Source organism: Elephas maximus, chromosome 8 (genome assembly GCF_024166365.1).
Source record: "Elephas maximus indicus isolate mEleMax1 chromosome 8, mEleMax1 primary haplotype, whole genome shotgun sequence".
Classification (NCBI taxonomy): Eukaryota; Metazoa; Chordata; class Mammalia; order Proboscidea; family Elephantidae; genus Elephas; species Elephas maximus.
Genome location: NC_064826.1, coordinates 8,628,795 through 8,645,126, shown reverse-complemented (window position 1 = coordinate 8,645,126; position 16,332 = coordinate 8,628,795). Strand labels below are relative to the sequence as shown.

At 39.7% G+C, this 16,332-nt stretch overlaps 1 protein-coding gene across 2 annotated transcripts in view; it reads left to right on the top strand.

The window, feature by feature from the left end:
• MGAM (maltase-glucoamylase) overlaps positions 1 to 16,332 on the top strand; it is a 147,715-nt gene that overhangs the window by 14,900 nt on the left and 116,483 nt on the right. The window contains exon 2 of one of the 2 annotated variants that reach the window (XM_049894102.1): positions 14,836 to 14,983. The exons of the other annotated variant lie outside the window; for it this stretch is intronic. The gene's annotated coding sequence lies outside the window, so the exon portion shown is untranslated. The remainder of the gene's footprint in view (positions 1 to 14,835; positions 14,984 to 16,332) is intronic. 2 annotated transcript variants of the gene reach the window in all.

Genomic DNA, 16,332 nt, shown 5'->3' with positions numbered 1-16,332 from the left:
GGTAAAGTAGAGAGTCAGCAAAAAAGAGGAAGACCCTCAATGAGATGGATTGACATAGTGGCTGCAACAATGGGCTCACGCACAGCAAAGATTGTGAGGATGGCACGGGACCAGACAGTGTTTCGTTCTGTTGCGCATAGGGTTGCTGTGAGTCGGAACAGACTTGACGGCATCTAACAACAACAACCCTTCTCATTTGTTTAGTCGTTAAAACCTAGTTAGACCACAGCCCTAACCTCCACATTCCTCTTCTTTTCCCCTTTGCCTTTTAGTTTTCTCTAGGAACCCTGGTTGTGCAGTGGTTAAAGCACTCGGTTGCTAACCAAAAGGTTGGCAGCTTGAACCTATCAGCTGTTCCTCAGTAGAAACATGGCAGTTTGCTTCTGTCAAGATTACAGCCTGGGAACCCTATGGGGCATTTCTACTCCTTCTTATAGGGTCACTAGGAGTCAGAACTGACTTGATGGCAAAGGGGCTGAGTTAGTTTTGTTTTAGTTTTCGCCAAAGCTGTTATCACAATTTATCCTCACAGCATATTAGCTCAACCATTGTTTGCTATTATTATCATTAGAATCTCACATTCAATTTTATGTCTGTCATATAAAAAGAATATTCTAAGATTTAAGACAGGTTGCCAAGTAGCAGTTTTTTTAAACATTATTTTTCTTTTAAAAGCAGATAAAGCTCTTTAAGCGATTTCCCTTTGCTGTTTCCTTTTGCCATTCTCCTTGAGCTTAGCTTTTCCTTAACCACATTCAGAACTGAGATAGTTGGCAACCATCGATGTTCCTGTGATCTGGGAAAGAAGTCAATCAGATGATGCTGAAGGGTTTTGTTATTGTTGTTTTCCTAATGTTTAGGGAAATGTTTCTCTTCTACTTCTAGAAAATCGATGTATTGTGCCATAGAACAGGTAACCATAACTGAATATATGAAGCAAAAGAACTCTTGATAAGAGGCAAGTAGAGTTTTAAAAATGCAAATGATGTTTTATTCAAATCTCACATTTATCCATGTGTATTAGTTATCTATTTCTGTGTAACAAATTACCTCATTATTGTTGTTATTAGGTGTCATGAGGTCAGTTCCGACTAATAAAGACCCTGTGTACCACAAAACGAAACACTGCCTGGTCCTGTACCCACCTCACAATCATTGTTATGCTTGAGCCCATTATTGCAACCACTGTGTCAATCCATCTCATTGAGGGTCTTCCTCTTTTTCACTGACCCTCTACTTTACCAAACATGATGTCCTTTTCCAGGGAATGGTCCCTCCTGATAACATGGCCAAAGTATGTGAGACCAAGTCTCACCATCCTTGCTTCTAAGGAGCATTCTGGCTGTACTTCTTCCAAACAGATTTTTCCCTTCTTCTGGCAGTCCAAGGTCTATTCAATGTTCTTCACCAATACCGTAATTCAAAGGCATCAATTCTTCTTCAGTCGTCCTTATTCATGTCCAGTTTTTGCACGTATATGAGGCGACTGAAAACACCATGGCTTGGGTCAGGTGCAACTTAGTCTTCAATGTGGCATTTTTGCCTTTCAATACTTTAAAGAGGTCTTTCCCAGCATATTTGTCCAATTCAATACATCGTTTAATTTCTTCACTGCTGCTTCCATGTGTGTGGACTGTAAAATGAAATCCTTGACAATTTCAATGTTTTCTCCATTTATCCCCATAATTTTAACACCTTAAAACAACAAAGATTATCTCACAGTTTCTGTGGGTCAGGATTATGGGAGTGGCTCAGCTGGTTGCGTCTGGCTCAGGGTCTCTCATGAGGTTGCATCAAGCTACCCATCAGGGCTGTGGTCACCTGAAAGCTGGGTGAGGGTTAGAGGAGCTATTTCCAAGATGGCTCCTTCACATAGCTGTTGGCAGAAGGCCTCAGTTCCTTCTAGCTTTTGGCCCTTTCTATAAGGCTGCTTTTATTTTAGTTTTCTCTAAAGCAGTTATCACAATCTATCCTCACAGCATATTAGCTCAACATCGTGTGTTCACAACATGGTGGCTGGCTTCTCCCAGGATGAGTGAGCTAAGAGAGAAGGAAGAAGCTGCAAAGCCTTTGATGATCTAATCTCAGAAGTCAGACACCATCTGCTCTGCCATGTTACATTTCTGCCATATTACATTTCTGCCATATTACATTTTTTAGAAACAAGTCAGTAAGTCCAGTCCACCCCTCACTGGGGTGAGATGATTGCTCTATTTCTTGAAGGGAGTAGTGTCAAAGAATTTTTAGACATTAAAAAAAAATGACCATACCATGAATTTAACTAATAATGAATTCCATTTTATTTCTCATATTCACCCAGTCCCTTCTCTAAGGATATCTACGGTGCTGTCAATCTTTTGCTGCAATGTAACATGTAATGCTGCAGTGAAAAACTTTATCTGTTCATCCACCAATTCTCACATATGTAGGTGTATTCATGGGTTAAATTTCTCACATGGAATTGCTGGGTTATGGGTATGAGTAATTTTTTTCCCCATTTAAACAGCATTTATTTATTTGAATGTTTTATTGTGTTTTAGGTGAAAGTTTGGAAACCCCGGTGGCGTAGTGGTTAAGTGCTACTGCTGCTAACCAAAGGGTCGGCAGTTCAAATCCGCCAGGTGCTCCTTGGAGACTCTGTGGGGCAGTTCTACCCTGTCCTATAGGGTCGCTATGAGTTGGAATCGACTCGACCGCACTGGGTTTGGTTTTTTGGTTTAGGTGAAAGTTTACACAGCAAATTAGTTCCCTACTCAACAATTCATACACAAATTGTTCCATGACTGGTTGGTATCCCTGTGATGGGTCAGCACTCTCCCCATTTCCACCCTGCCTTCCCCATTTCCATCCATACACTTTCCATGCCCCTCTTTGTCTTCTCATCTTTGCTTTTGGGCAGATGTTGCCTGTTTGATCTCTTATTGTTGATTGTTTTAAAAAGCACATTCCTCATGGGTGTTATTGTTTATTTTATAGGTCATTCTATTATTTGGATGAAAGGTGACCTTGAGGGGTGGGTTCTTTCTAGATTAATAGTGTGTCTTAGGGTGATAGTCTTGGGGGTTCCTAAGTCTCTATCAGTCCAGTAAGTCTGATCTTTTTTTGAATTTGAATTTTGGTCTACATTTTTGTCCTGTTCTAACCGGGACCTTCTGTTGTGTTCCTGGTCAGAGAGGTTGGTAGTGGTAGCCAGGCACCACCTAGTTCTTCCAGTCTCAGGCTAGAGGCTGTGGTTCATGTGACCCATTAGTCCTGCGGATTGTTTCTTTGAGTCTTTGGTTTCCTTCACTCTCCTTTGCTCCAGATGCAAGGAGACCAATAGTTGTATCTTAGATGGCTTCTTGCAAGCTTTTCAGACCCCAGACACTACTCACCAAACCAGGATATAGAACATTATCTTTATGAATTATGTTTTGCCAATTCACCTCGATGTCTCCCTAGACTATGGTCCTGTGTCTTCGAACTCAGTGACTCAGTCCCACGAGGTGTTTGGATATGTCTAGGAAGTTTCCTTAACTATGTCCCCATGTGTTCTTTTATATGTATGAATAGATATGCAGCACATACAGATATGTGTGTATAAATGCCCACAGCCATACCTATATATGGATGCATATGTACTTCCATATGCCCTCCCACACTTACATAGCATACATATCTATCTATGTAACCATTCACATTTTTTTGGTTGTTATTGTTGTTGTAGAGCTATGTATGTTATAGCATTTACTATAGTTGTCCTTTATTCTCGTGTCTTCGTTTACCTTGGTCACATTGTGCTGCCTTCCCCCGTATTGAGTCTTGCCTTTCCCTTCACCAGAGTTAACACGTGTCTACTAGGGTTTCGGTGGGTGACTATCTAGTAAGTGATTCTCCCTTCCCCCCACTCCGTCCCTGGTAACCATTAAATAACATTGCCTTCTGTGTGCAAATCTATTCTTGACTTTTATAAAAGTGAAATCATTTAATGTTTCCTTTTGTGATTGGCCTATTTCACCCATCGTAATGTTCTTCAAATTCATCCATGTTATAAGATGTTTTGCAGACTCATTGCTTTTCTGTGTCATTGCATAGTATTCCTTTGTATGTATGTACCACGTTTTGTTTATCCATTCATTCATCGATGGACCCTTAGGTTGTTTCTTTCTTTTTGCTATTGTGAATAATGCTGCAGTGAACATGGGTGTGCATATGTCTGTTTGTGTCACTGCTCTTATGTCTCTAGGATATATGTCTAGGAGTGGGATTGTAGGATCATATGGTATTTCTATTTCTAGCTTTTTGATGAAGAGCCATACCATTTTCCAAGGTGGTTTTACCATTTTACAATCTCACCAGCTGTGTATGAGTTCCAATCTCCCCACAGCCTCCCCAGCATTTGTTGTGTTCTGCTTTTTTGATGAGTGCCATTTTTGCAGGGGTGAGATGATATCTCATTGTGATTTTGATTTGCATCTCTCTAATGGCTAATGATCGTGAGCATCTCTTCATGTGTTTGTTAGCCACCTCTCTTAGGCTGAGTTCTCAGGAGGAAAATCAGTGAAGCATATATATATATATACACACACACACATATATATGTGTGGTTTTTTTATGTATATATATATATATAGAGAGAGAGAGGTAGGTTGATTTCAAGGGAATGGCTCATGCAGTGGTGGACACTGGCAAGTCCCAAATCTGTTGGTCAGGCATCAGGCTGGAGGCTTCTTTTGACTCACACGGTTGTAGGAGCTGACTAATCCAAAACTGACAAATCAGGTGGCAGGCTGCGGGCTCATATCCCCAAAACGGGAGGTCAGAAGATGATGAGCCCGATGCAGGATCAAGGGAGAGAGAGCTTTGCCAGAACATTCGTATGTATTGGATGCAGGCCACACCCTCAAGGAAACTCCCCCTACATCAGATCATAAAATAAACGATAATTAAATAATACCGAGAATCATGGCCTAGTCAAGTTGACACATAACATTAACCATTGCACTGCCTGCATGTCTTCTTTGGTCACGTGTCTGTTCGTGCCTTTGCCCATTTTCTGATTGCATTGTTTGTCTTTTTGTTGCTGAGGTGTTGAATTTTCCTATACATTTTAGAGATTAGACCCTTGTCAGATAGGTCATTGCCAAATTTTTTTTGGCAATGTATAAGTTCGCTTTTATTCCTTTGGTAAAGTCTTCTGATGAGCATAAGTATTTAATTTTTAGGAGGTCCCAGTTATCTAGTTTATCTTCATTGTGCATTTTCAGTTATGTTTGATAGTGTATTTATGTCATAAATTAGGACCCCTAGCTTTGTCCCTCTGTTATCTTCCAGAAACTTTATAGTTTTAGGTTTTGCATTTAGGTCTTTGATCCATTTTGAGTCAGTTTTTGTGTATGGTGTGAGGTATGTATTCTGATTCATTTTTATGCAAATGGATATCTAGTTTTGCCAACACCATTTGCTAAAGAAACTACCTCTTTCTCATTGAATGGACTTCTACCTTTGTCGAGGATCAGCTAACCATAGCTGGCTGGATTTACTTCTGGGTTCTCAATTCTGTTCCACTGGCCTACGTGTCTGTTGTTGTAGCAGTACCAGGCTGTTTTGATTCACTTTGCTGTATAGTAAGCTCTGAGAATGGGAAGTGTGAGGCCTTCTACTTTTTTCTTCTTCTTCAATAATGCTTTAGCTATTTGGGGCTTCTTTTCTTTCCATATAAAGTTTTTCCATTTCATTAAAGAATGTTGGTGGGATTTGGATTGGGATTGCATTGTATCTATAGATTGCTTTGAGTAGTATTGACATTTTCACAATGTTGTTTTCCAATCCATAAGCATGGTATGTTTTTCCATTTATGTAGGTCTCTCTCTCTCTTTTTTTTTACTTTAGTGTTTTGTAGTTGTCCTTGCATAAGTCTTTTAGATCCCTGGTTAGATTTATTCCTAGATATTTTATCTTCTTGGGGACTATTGCAAATAGTATTGGCTTCTTGATTTCCGTTTTGTAGTTCTTGTTAGTGTGGAGGAATCCAACTGATTCTTCTATGTTGATCTTATACCCTGCCACTTTTCCGAATGCTTCTATTAGTTCCAGTGACTTTCTTGTGGAGTCTTTGGAATTTTCTATGTGTAGGATCATGTCGTATGTGAATAGGAATAGTTTTACTTCTTACAAATTTGGATGCCCTTTATTTCTCTTTCTTGCCTTATTGCTCTGGCTAGGGCTTCCAGTACAATATTGAATAAGAGTGGTGACAATGAGCATCCTTGTCTCATTTCTGCTCTCAAGAGGAATGCTTTCAATCTCTCTCCATTGAGAATAATGTTGGCCATTGGTTTCATGGTTGGTTTTGTACATGCCCTTAATTATGTTGAGGAATTTCCCTTCTATTCCTATTTTTGCTGAGAGTTTTTATCAGGAAAGAATGTTAGATTTTATCAAATGCCTTTTCTGCATCAATTGAAATGATCGTGTGATTCTTTTCGTTTGTTTTATTTATGTGGTGGATGTTTGGTAGAACTCTTCAGTGAAGTTATCTGTGCCTGGGCATTTTTGTTGTTGGGAGTTTTTTTTTTTTTTATGACATCTTCAATTTCTTCTTTTGTTATGGATCTATCTAGATTTTCTACCTCCGTTTGTATTAGTTTTGGTACCTAGTGTGTTTCTAGAAATTTGTCTGTTTTTTCTAGGTTTTCAAGTTTGTTAGAGTACTTTTTTTGTAATATTCTGCTATGATTCTCTTCATCTCAGTTCTATTTTAATATCACCCATTTCTTTTCTTATTTTGGTTATTTGCATCTTCTCTTTTTTTTTTCCCCTTTGTTAATTTGGTCAGTGGTTTGTCAATTTTGTTGATCCTCTCAAAGAACCAGCTTCTAATTTTGTCAATTCAGTTGTTTTTCTAGCTTCTTTTTCATTTATTTCTGCTTAAATCTTCATTATTTCCTTTTCTCTGCTGACTGTGGACTTCTTTTGCTGTTCTTTTCTATTTGTCCAAGTTGTTGGGTTAAGTTATTGATTTGGGACTTTTCTTTTTTGATGTGTACATTAATGCTATAAATTTTCCTATGAGCACTGCTTTTGATGTGTCCCAGATGTTTTGGTGTGTTATGTCTTCATTCTTTTTTGGTTCTAAGAATTTTTTAATTTCATCTTTAATTTCTTGTATGACCCAGTGGTTTTTAAGTAACATTTTATTCAGTTTCCATGTATTTGACTTTTTTTCCTTGCTCTTTCTTGTTACAGGTTTCCAGTTTTATAGCGTTATGGTCAGAAAAGATACTTTGTATTATGTGGATGTTTTTTAATTTATTGAGGCTTGCCTTGTGGACTAGAATATGGTCTGTTCTGAAGAATGATCCATGTGCATTGGATAAGGATGTGTAGGGTGCTGCTGCTGGGTGGGGTGTTCTGTGTATGTCTATGAGGTCAAGTTGGTTGATTGTGTTATTTAGATTTTCTGTATCTTTATTGAATTTTTTTTGTATTTGTTCTGTCCATTGATGAAAGTGGTATGTTAAAGTCTCCTAATATTATTGCTGTTCTTAGGTGCTGTTGAATTGGTTCTGAGTCATAGTGACCTTCTGTACGATAGAATGAAACACTGCCCAGTCCTGCACTGTCTTCACAATCATCACAATGCTTGAGCCTATTATTGCAGCCACTTTGTCAACCCATCTCATTGAAGGTCTTCCTTGTTTTCGTTGATCCTCTATTTACCAAAGATGATGTCCTTCTCCAGGGACTTGTCTCTCCTGAATATGTTCAAAATACATCAGATGAAGTCTTGCCATCCTTGATTCCAATGGGCACTCTGGCTGTTCTTACAAGGCAGATTTGTTTGTTCTTCTGGCAGTCCATGGTATAGTCAATATTTTTCGCCAACACCATCATTCAAATATATCAGGTCTTCTTTGGTCTTCCTTATTCATTGTCCAGCATTCACATGCATATGAGGCAATTGAAAATATCATAGCTTGGGCTAGGCGCACTTTAGTTCTCAAAGTGACACCTTTGTTTTTCAACACTTTAAAGAAATCTTTTGCAGCAGATTTGCCCAATGCAAATTAATATTACTATAGAGCTGTCTTTTTCTCTTTTCAATTCTGTTAGAGTTTGTTTTATGTATTTTAGAGCTCTTTTATTGGGTGCATAGATGTTTATTATTGTTATGGATTCTTGGTGGATTGACTCCTTAATCATTATGTAATGTCCTTCTTTGTCTCTTACAAATTTTGCCTTAAACTCTATTTTATCTGAAATTATTATTGGTACTCCTGCTGTCTTTTGGATACTGTTTGCTTGATATATATTTTTTCATCCTTTGATTTTTAATGTGTTTATGTCTTTGTGTCTAGGGTGTGTCTCTTTTAGACAACATATTGATGGGTCATGCTTTTTTATCCATTCTTCCACTCTGTGTCTTTTGACTGGTGCATTTAATCCGTTTACATTCAGTGTAATTAACAATAGGTATGGATTCGTTGCTGTTATTTTGTCATACTTTTTTATAATGGTGTTGTTTATTTGTTCTTAATTTTCTGTGCCGAGTTCTTTTTATGTATAGATTTTCTTTTCCTATCAATTGTTGTTGTCATGTTTACTGAGTTGCTTTCGTTTTCTTCTTTATTTTGGTAAGTGGGTTTATTACTTTTCTTTGTGGTCACCTTGAAGTTTAGCTTAATCTTCTTAAAATTAAAATAGTTCACTATATCTTGACATCATCTTGACTTCTTCCCCATATGGAAGTTCTATAACTACATCTTTTATTCCCGGTTTTTGTTTTGAAATTGTCTTTATTTACATTTTAACTCCTCTGGTTCTCTGTAGTCAGTTTTTCAGCTTTATTTTACTTTTGTGAAGTCTTTATCTGGGGTTTGTATCTGCACAATGTTGTGTGTTTTTATCTTAAGCTGTTGTCTAATGTTGTTGGTTCTCTATCCAAAGGACTCTCTTTGTTTCTTGTAAGGTGGTCTGGTTTTTACAAATTCCCTTAGTTTCAGCTTATCTAGGAATGTCTTAGTTTCAGCATTATTTTTGAAAGACTATATTGCTGGATATATGATTCTTGGTTGGCAATTCTTTTCCTTCAGGATTTTATATATGTCATCCCACTGAATTCTTGCCTGCGTGGTTTCTTGCAAGAAATTAGTGTTTAGTCTCATTGGTGCCTCTTTGTAAGTGATAATTCCTTTTTCACTAGCTGCTTTAAGAATTCTTTCTTTGTCTTTGGTTTTGGAAAGTTTAATTATATGTCTTGGTGAATTTTTTTTTGGTATCCTGTCTGGGGTTCGCTGAGCTTCTTGAATGGTAACCTTCTCGTCTTTCATGATATTTGGGAAGTTTTCAGCCAATATATCTTCAAAAATTCTCTCTGCATTTTTTTTCTTCCACTTCTAGAATTCCTATTACATACGAATTATTCCTCTTGATAGTGTCCCATATAACTCTTAGCCTTTCTTCATTTTTCTTCATTCTTTTTTCTGATTGTTCCTCAAACAAATTATATATTGTATCAAAAGACTTGTCTTCTACTTCACAGATTCTTTCTTCTATTGATTCAATTCTACTTCTGTGTCCTTTCATTGAGCTGTTTCTGATATTTTATTGCTAATATTCTGAATTTCTAGTTGTTGTTTTTATAATGTTTCTAATTGTCTATCAAGTCTGTCATTTTGTTTTTGTATTGTTTTCCTGAGTTCTAGAGTTTTTTCTGGGTTTTTCTTGATCCCTTTGAGAACCCTTTATATAAGTCTTTTGAATTTCTTCTCAGGTAGTTCCATTATTGTTTCTTCCTCAGGAAGGTTTTCGTTCCCTTAATTTTGCTCACACGTTTGAGCCTTCTTATCCTGTTTTTCTTTTCATATAATTTGTTATTGTGCGCTGTCTTTGAGGCATTAAGGTGTTATTTTATCAATGTGTTGATTGTATGTTTGTTTATTTTGTCCTGATATTTTGTTTAAAATGTGGGCTGGCAGGTGTGCTCTGCTGATTGCTAGCCTGGTGGAACTTGGAATGTTCACCACTTGTTCCTGGGTAAGCAGGGCAGTGGCAGGCAGGATGATAGCAGTTCACTATTCGCTGGACATGCGGGGTGTCTAGAGGTGGGCTCGGTTGGCATGGTCTTCCACCTGTCGTCAGTCCAGTGATGTGGGAGCATGCGATGGAACTCGATGGGTGGCAGAGTGGTGGGCCTAGGGGTGCGGTGGTGAACCAGGGGTGCAGTGTGCTCTCTGCCACTTGCTGGGTGGGAGTGGCCATGGCTGGGGAATGTGGTGGGTGACTGGCAGTATGGGAGGACTCATTACTGCTTTCCAGGTGGGTATGGGGTGGTAAGCTGTGAGGAGCTGGGTGGGAAGAAGGGGCTGGGACCACAGTCCCCAGGCTGGTGGAGAGGCAGGGGTAGGGAGGATTCACACAGCTAATAACCATGAAAGCATGGGGCTGGGGAGCATGATCCTCTGGTTACCAAGTGTGGGTGTCTGAGCACTCCCCACTGACTGTAGCTAGCAACGGGGCCTGGTCTCAAGCAAGTACTGGAGGGGGGCTGTCCAGAATTTGGTCAGATGGGGGACCTTCTGCTGATACTCTATGGATCTATCACTCTGTGTGCACCACCTACCCTAATGGCCAGGGATCACTGCTGGTGAGTAGTCCTGCTTCTGGATCCTGGCTCCCTCCCAGCTCTATGGCCTCCAGAATCCCTGGAGCTCTCATCCTCCTTCCTGTACTTTTCCTTCTTACTTCTGCTTCATGACCTGCAAACCCTGCTTCACTCTGGGTCTGTCTATACAGTTTCTCTGTTTCCTACTGGGGATTCCTTGAAGTTGCCTTTCTATGTTCCTCACCTGGGATCGCTGATGGCTTTGTCTCAAGATGCCATGCTGTGCTGGGCCAGCTAGGGTACCTCCTTTATGTATCTCTCCTTGTTTTCTCTTTTTGTTCAGTTTTTCCTTCCAGTTGGTGCTCATTCTAATTCTTTATCCTTCTGTTTGATGCCCAGAGCTCCAGGTTGCCATCTGTATCTGTTTTACTTAGTTTCTCAGGTATTTTCTGTAAGGGGGTGGCATGGTGTGTCTGACTAAGCTGCCATCCTGGGCCATCTCCTGGGCATGAGTAATTTTAATAATATTTGCCAAACCATCCTCAGTTCAGCATGTTGTTTACAGTTTGTCCAGCAACGTGCGGATGTCTTTTTCTCCATAGTGTCTAATACAGTGTGTTAAAAATTTGGAACTTTAAAAAATGTTAATATAAATAATAATCTCCCATGTCACAACTGTTAACAACCACCAAAGGAACATGATCATTTTGGTGGGGATTCTGACTACTCTCTCCTGCCAGTGATCCTGAGATCATTCCTTTTCTTTTTGTCTAATTTAACTATATGTCTCAGGGAAGGTTATTCATACTTATGGGATTTTACTAGTAAGATAAGTATTATGGGGTTTCTTATAAAGTCTTTGGGAATGAAAGGTAGTGGAGGTAGTCCAGGTAAGAAGGACTAAGTTGGGATAATTTATTCTAGAAAAAATAAAGCAATCCTTGCTCTGGAGAAAGGGGTCTCTCACAGCTCCACTTCCTTTTGCGCAGTAGGGTATTGCTTTGACTAACAGTAAGCTGTCATTGACTTATGAGAAGCAAATTCTTTTGTCACCTAATCCTTTGATGAAGGACTCAGCAGCCCTCCTCTGACTGAGGAGACAGTGGAAGTTGTGTGAGGATACACCTGTGTGGTGGAGAATGAGGCTACAAGGAATTTCCATACACCACAGCTGGGCTGAGGACTTAAGACACCCTAGCTTGGGGGTCATGAAGTAAGGCTCGGGGGAAGAAAGGATGAGGTGCTCTTTTTGAGTAGAGAAAGTGTGATTTACAAGCAGTCTGGGAGAGGAGTGGTGGGTGGTGGTTGGAGAAAGTGGGCTTGGATGGATAAGACTGTGCCCCACCTGTTCCTTCCTGGATTTCTGCACCTTTGGTCTGAGATTATGAGTGTATTATCTGGTGCATGGGGCCATAAAGCACTTAGCAGATAAGAGCTTGTATCAAAGCATGTTTATAAGGATGGCAGCAGGAACATGCATTGGCCCCTCCCAAAGCATATGTCTTAGGAACATTCTGTTTCTTACCCGAGACTCACCACTGTCCTCTCTAATGACAATGTTATTGTAGTTAGGTGCCATTGAGTCAGTCCCCATCTCATGGTGACCCTATGTACAATGGCACAAAGTGCTGCCCAGTCCTATGTCATCCCCATTGTGGGTTGGACTGTTGTGATTCATAGGGTTTTTTTGGAAGTAGATCACTAGGCCTTTCTTCCTATGGTCAATAGTAGTAAAATGGTACCTAATGCTTTATAATTTAAAGCATTTTCATATGATTCTCAAAAACAGGAGGTGGTAATAGGTAATAATGACAATAGACATTATTAGTTTCATTTTGTTGTCGTTAGGTGCCATTGAGTCAATTCTGACTCATAGTGACCCAATGTACAGAAGTAAACACTGTGTGGCCCTATACCACCCTCACAATGCTTGCTTTGTTTGAGCCCATTGCTACAGCCATTATGTCAGTCCATGTCATTGAAGGCCTTCCTTTTTCTCACTGACCCCCTACTTTACCAAGCAGGATGTCATTCTCCAGGGACTGCTTCTTCCTGATAACATGTCCAAAGCATGTGAGATGAAGTCTTTTCATTCTCACTTCTAGAGAGCATTCTGGCTGTACTGCTTCCAAGACAGATTTGTTTGTTCTTCTGGAAGTCCATGGTATATTCAATATTCTTTACCAACACTGTAACTCAAATGCATCAGTTCATCTTTGGTCTTCCTTATTCATTTTGGCCAGCTTTTGCATGCATATGAGATGACTGAAAATGCCATGGCTTGGGTCATGTGCATCTTAGTCCTCAAAGCGACATCTTTTCTTTCTAAAACTTTAAAAAGAGGTTTTTTGCAGCAGATTTGCCCAATGCAATACACTGTTTGGTTTTACAGCCAAGAAAACTGATACTTAAGAACACTTAGTAAATTGTTTTGGTTACTGCAAGGAAGGGTAGGGTTGGGGATCAAGCTCAGTTCTTCTAATGCTCTATGTAGCACTGCCCTCAGTCCTGAGAAGGGGAAAAATGAAAACACTAATAAATATTTAGCACAGGCATCTTTTGGGGAAGAGAGGAGTGAAGAAGCAAGAAATTTGTGTAGCTCGCTCAGACATAACGTATTAAAAGCTGGCTGGGAGTTTATAGATCTTCTAGTTCAACTTCTTTATCATTGAGGAAACTGAGATCCAGAAAGATCAAGTTAATTTCCTAAGGTTATCTGGATAGCTATTCTCAGAAGGAGTAATAAAATTCAGGTCTTTTGATTCCCAAGACTGGAGTACTCTTTCTACCTTGCATTGTTTCTGCTGTGAAGAAGGATAGTGGCTTCATTTTCTCTTATAGACTGAAGGTTATAGAGTCTATGTAGCCCTAAGAGAAATGTCTCCCTTAATCTGGTTTATGTATCAATTGTGGAGGTAAGACTTTCTGTTGGCAGCACTCCCTTTTGAGTGGCACATTTGTGTATTCTAATATGACTATCCATAGTTTCTCATGCTTCTGGAGAAGCGCTACATTTGTGTCCAAAGACATATATTCTTCCAAAAAATGTGAAAGATAGAATGTACCCTTATGTGAGTTGGAAATGTCATGAGGAGATCCCTAATGTTGAAGTTGGGGCCACTAACTGTCCTGCTGATATACCCTGAGTCTTGAATAAGTGTCAATAAACCACTGCACCTCAGTTCTTTCATCTGGAAGAGAGGGAAGTAAGCTTTGTCATTCTTATATGTCACTGTTTTTGTGAATGCTATCCCTGTAGGATGTTGCTATCCTAGGTAAACGGATAGGGTATTTTTGGGGTTCTCAGAGCTTCACTAAGCCTATGAAAAGAAATGTCAAGTCTTCCCTTTCAAAGACAATAAACATTACCTAATTAAAAAAAAAATCTGTTGGAATTTGCAGAAGTACCCAAAGGGCGCATTTTAGTTAATATTTGAGAGATAATGCAAGAATGTTGAGCTGCACAGGACAAGCTTTTTAATTAATGACAGTGGTAGGTTCAGAGGACAAAGGAAGGGGTGAGGGGAAACCCTAGGAAGGAGGTGAACAGAGTGATGGGGGTAATGCCACCACTTAGTGCAGAACCAAAATGGCCCGTGACAAAGGGCACTGAGGGAGATTTCTAGAAAGGCCTGCAGGTGAGGCACAACTCTTATTTCAGTCTGTGTGTTATGGTTAAGTCAGTGGCAAGAAAACTCTCAAATGTGGTGTGCGCCTTCCTGGTTGAAGACTGGGGAGCCTTCCCAGAGGACTGGTTTCAGTGGCGTAGGGTGACAGTGACAAACCCTATGGTCCCTCATTGAGTAGTAGTCAGTTCTTCCCCTCTTCAGTCCTCATTTCTTGTTGATCGTGAGACCTCTCCTTAGGTATGTGACATTTTACTTCTTTGTTTGAACATTTGCTATGTTTCTGTGCTCCATATCTGGGCAGACAACCAATCCAACTTGCAGGGCCAGGATATCAACATCCTTCCCTCTGAGCATTTACTTCATCTCTGGGTACAGTTTTCCCTGTGACTTCCTACCAAGGAAAGACTGAATGAGAGTGCAGATGCCTCATCCTTCCCCACTAGTGGGAAAGCCCCTCAGAGCCCAATTAATGGTGGGCCTTTGAACATAATGGATGACAGTTTAGATTTTGAACTGTACAGATCTTAAGGGTCAAATTTTGACTTAAAATACTATCTATTTACACTTAGCTTCTGGATAAGATGTGCTTCATGCTTTTGACTTCAGTGTTCTGTGGTTCAGGAGCACACAGGATTCCTGATGCATTGTAGAGATACTGCAGACTGCTTGGCAAGGAGCTCTGAATTGGAAAGCATGAGACTTCATCAGGTTCACAGGAAGAACACCGTCCATGTGGAAATTCTGTGGTAGGAGGCCATGAAAGCAAGAGGTAGCTACGAGGAGGACATTCAATTCCAAGGCAGCTTGCTACAGCCAGTTGATATGCATCAAGTCCTTTATAACCAGGAATACAATGCCTTACACTCAAATCTGATGGAAGCAAGGGCAGAAAGAGGCCACTCGGAGATCAAGAGCAGGTTGAAAGAAGGTGACAGGAATAGGTCGAGGCCAATGGCTCAAGACTAAGGTTGTGGTAGACTCTAGGATGTTCCATTCTTTTGGTGCCAACCAAAAGTCACCGGGATAGATACACTAGTCAAAGAGAACTACGTTCACCTGTTCGGACAATTTGATCAAGGCACTTATCCTACTCTATCTTATTTTATTTATCTGTAAAATAGAGGGGCTAGACTAATCATTAGTTCCACTTTTTTTTTTTTTAACTTCACAGATGCCGCTTTTGAATGTTTTTGCCTAATAATCAAAGTGTGTTTATTACAACCTGTAGACCTATAACAGGGTCTCTGGTTCTGGAACATGCAACATCAGAATCATTGATGGAGTTAAAAAAAAATCAGAAATCCAGGCTTCACCCATTAAGTTTCTGATTCAGTAGGTGTTGAGTGAGAGATAGGTGCTGAGTGTCTAATTTTACATCTTCACAAAACATTCTAATCCCTAGCTAAGGCTAGGTCCCTATGTGGTGCAAATGGTTCGTGCTCAACTGCTAACCTAAACGTTGGCAATTCAAACTCACGCAGTGGCACCATGGAAGAAAAGTTCTAGTGATCTGCTTCTGTTGAGATTATGGTCAAGAAAACCCTATGGAGCAGTTCTAATCTGTAACACATGGGATCGCCGTGAGTTGGAATTGACTCAATAGTAACTAACAACAACACCACTATCCAAGGTTATGTGTAATTTCCATAAACTGCTTGAAATTGCAAATCCTCAAGGACCCCTGGGGACCCCAAAGACCACCACAGGCTAAGATGATTCATAAGGTTTTTTCAGTTCTACAATTCTAAGTTAAATTTTCCCAGCTCTCACCCTGATTATTTCTAAATACTATTCTCACGAGAAAGAACCAGGGCTCCTTAGAGAAATGGCTGACTCCAGACCTGGGACAGAAAATTATAAGATGAGCCTGGGATATCATGTTAGCAAGGAAGCTATCAAAAGCTGCTAAATTTGTGTCAACAGGACTCAAGAACCAATGTGAAGAGGCTCCCACAGACCAAAGATGGGGCAATATGAGCCTTAATAGCAAAATTAATAACTGCAATGGATTAAATAAATTTTTTTTTTTTTTTTTTTTAGTGCAGATAAATTGTGCTTAAATCCGTGAGTTCATATAGATATTGGTCAAAAAAAAAAAAAAAAAAAATCTCATGGGTC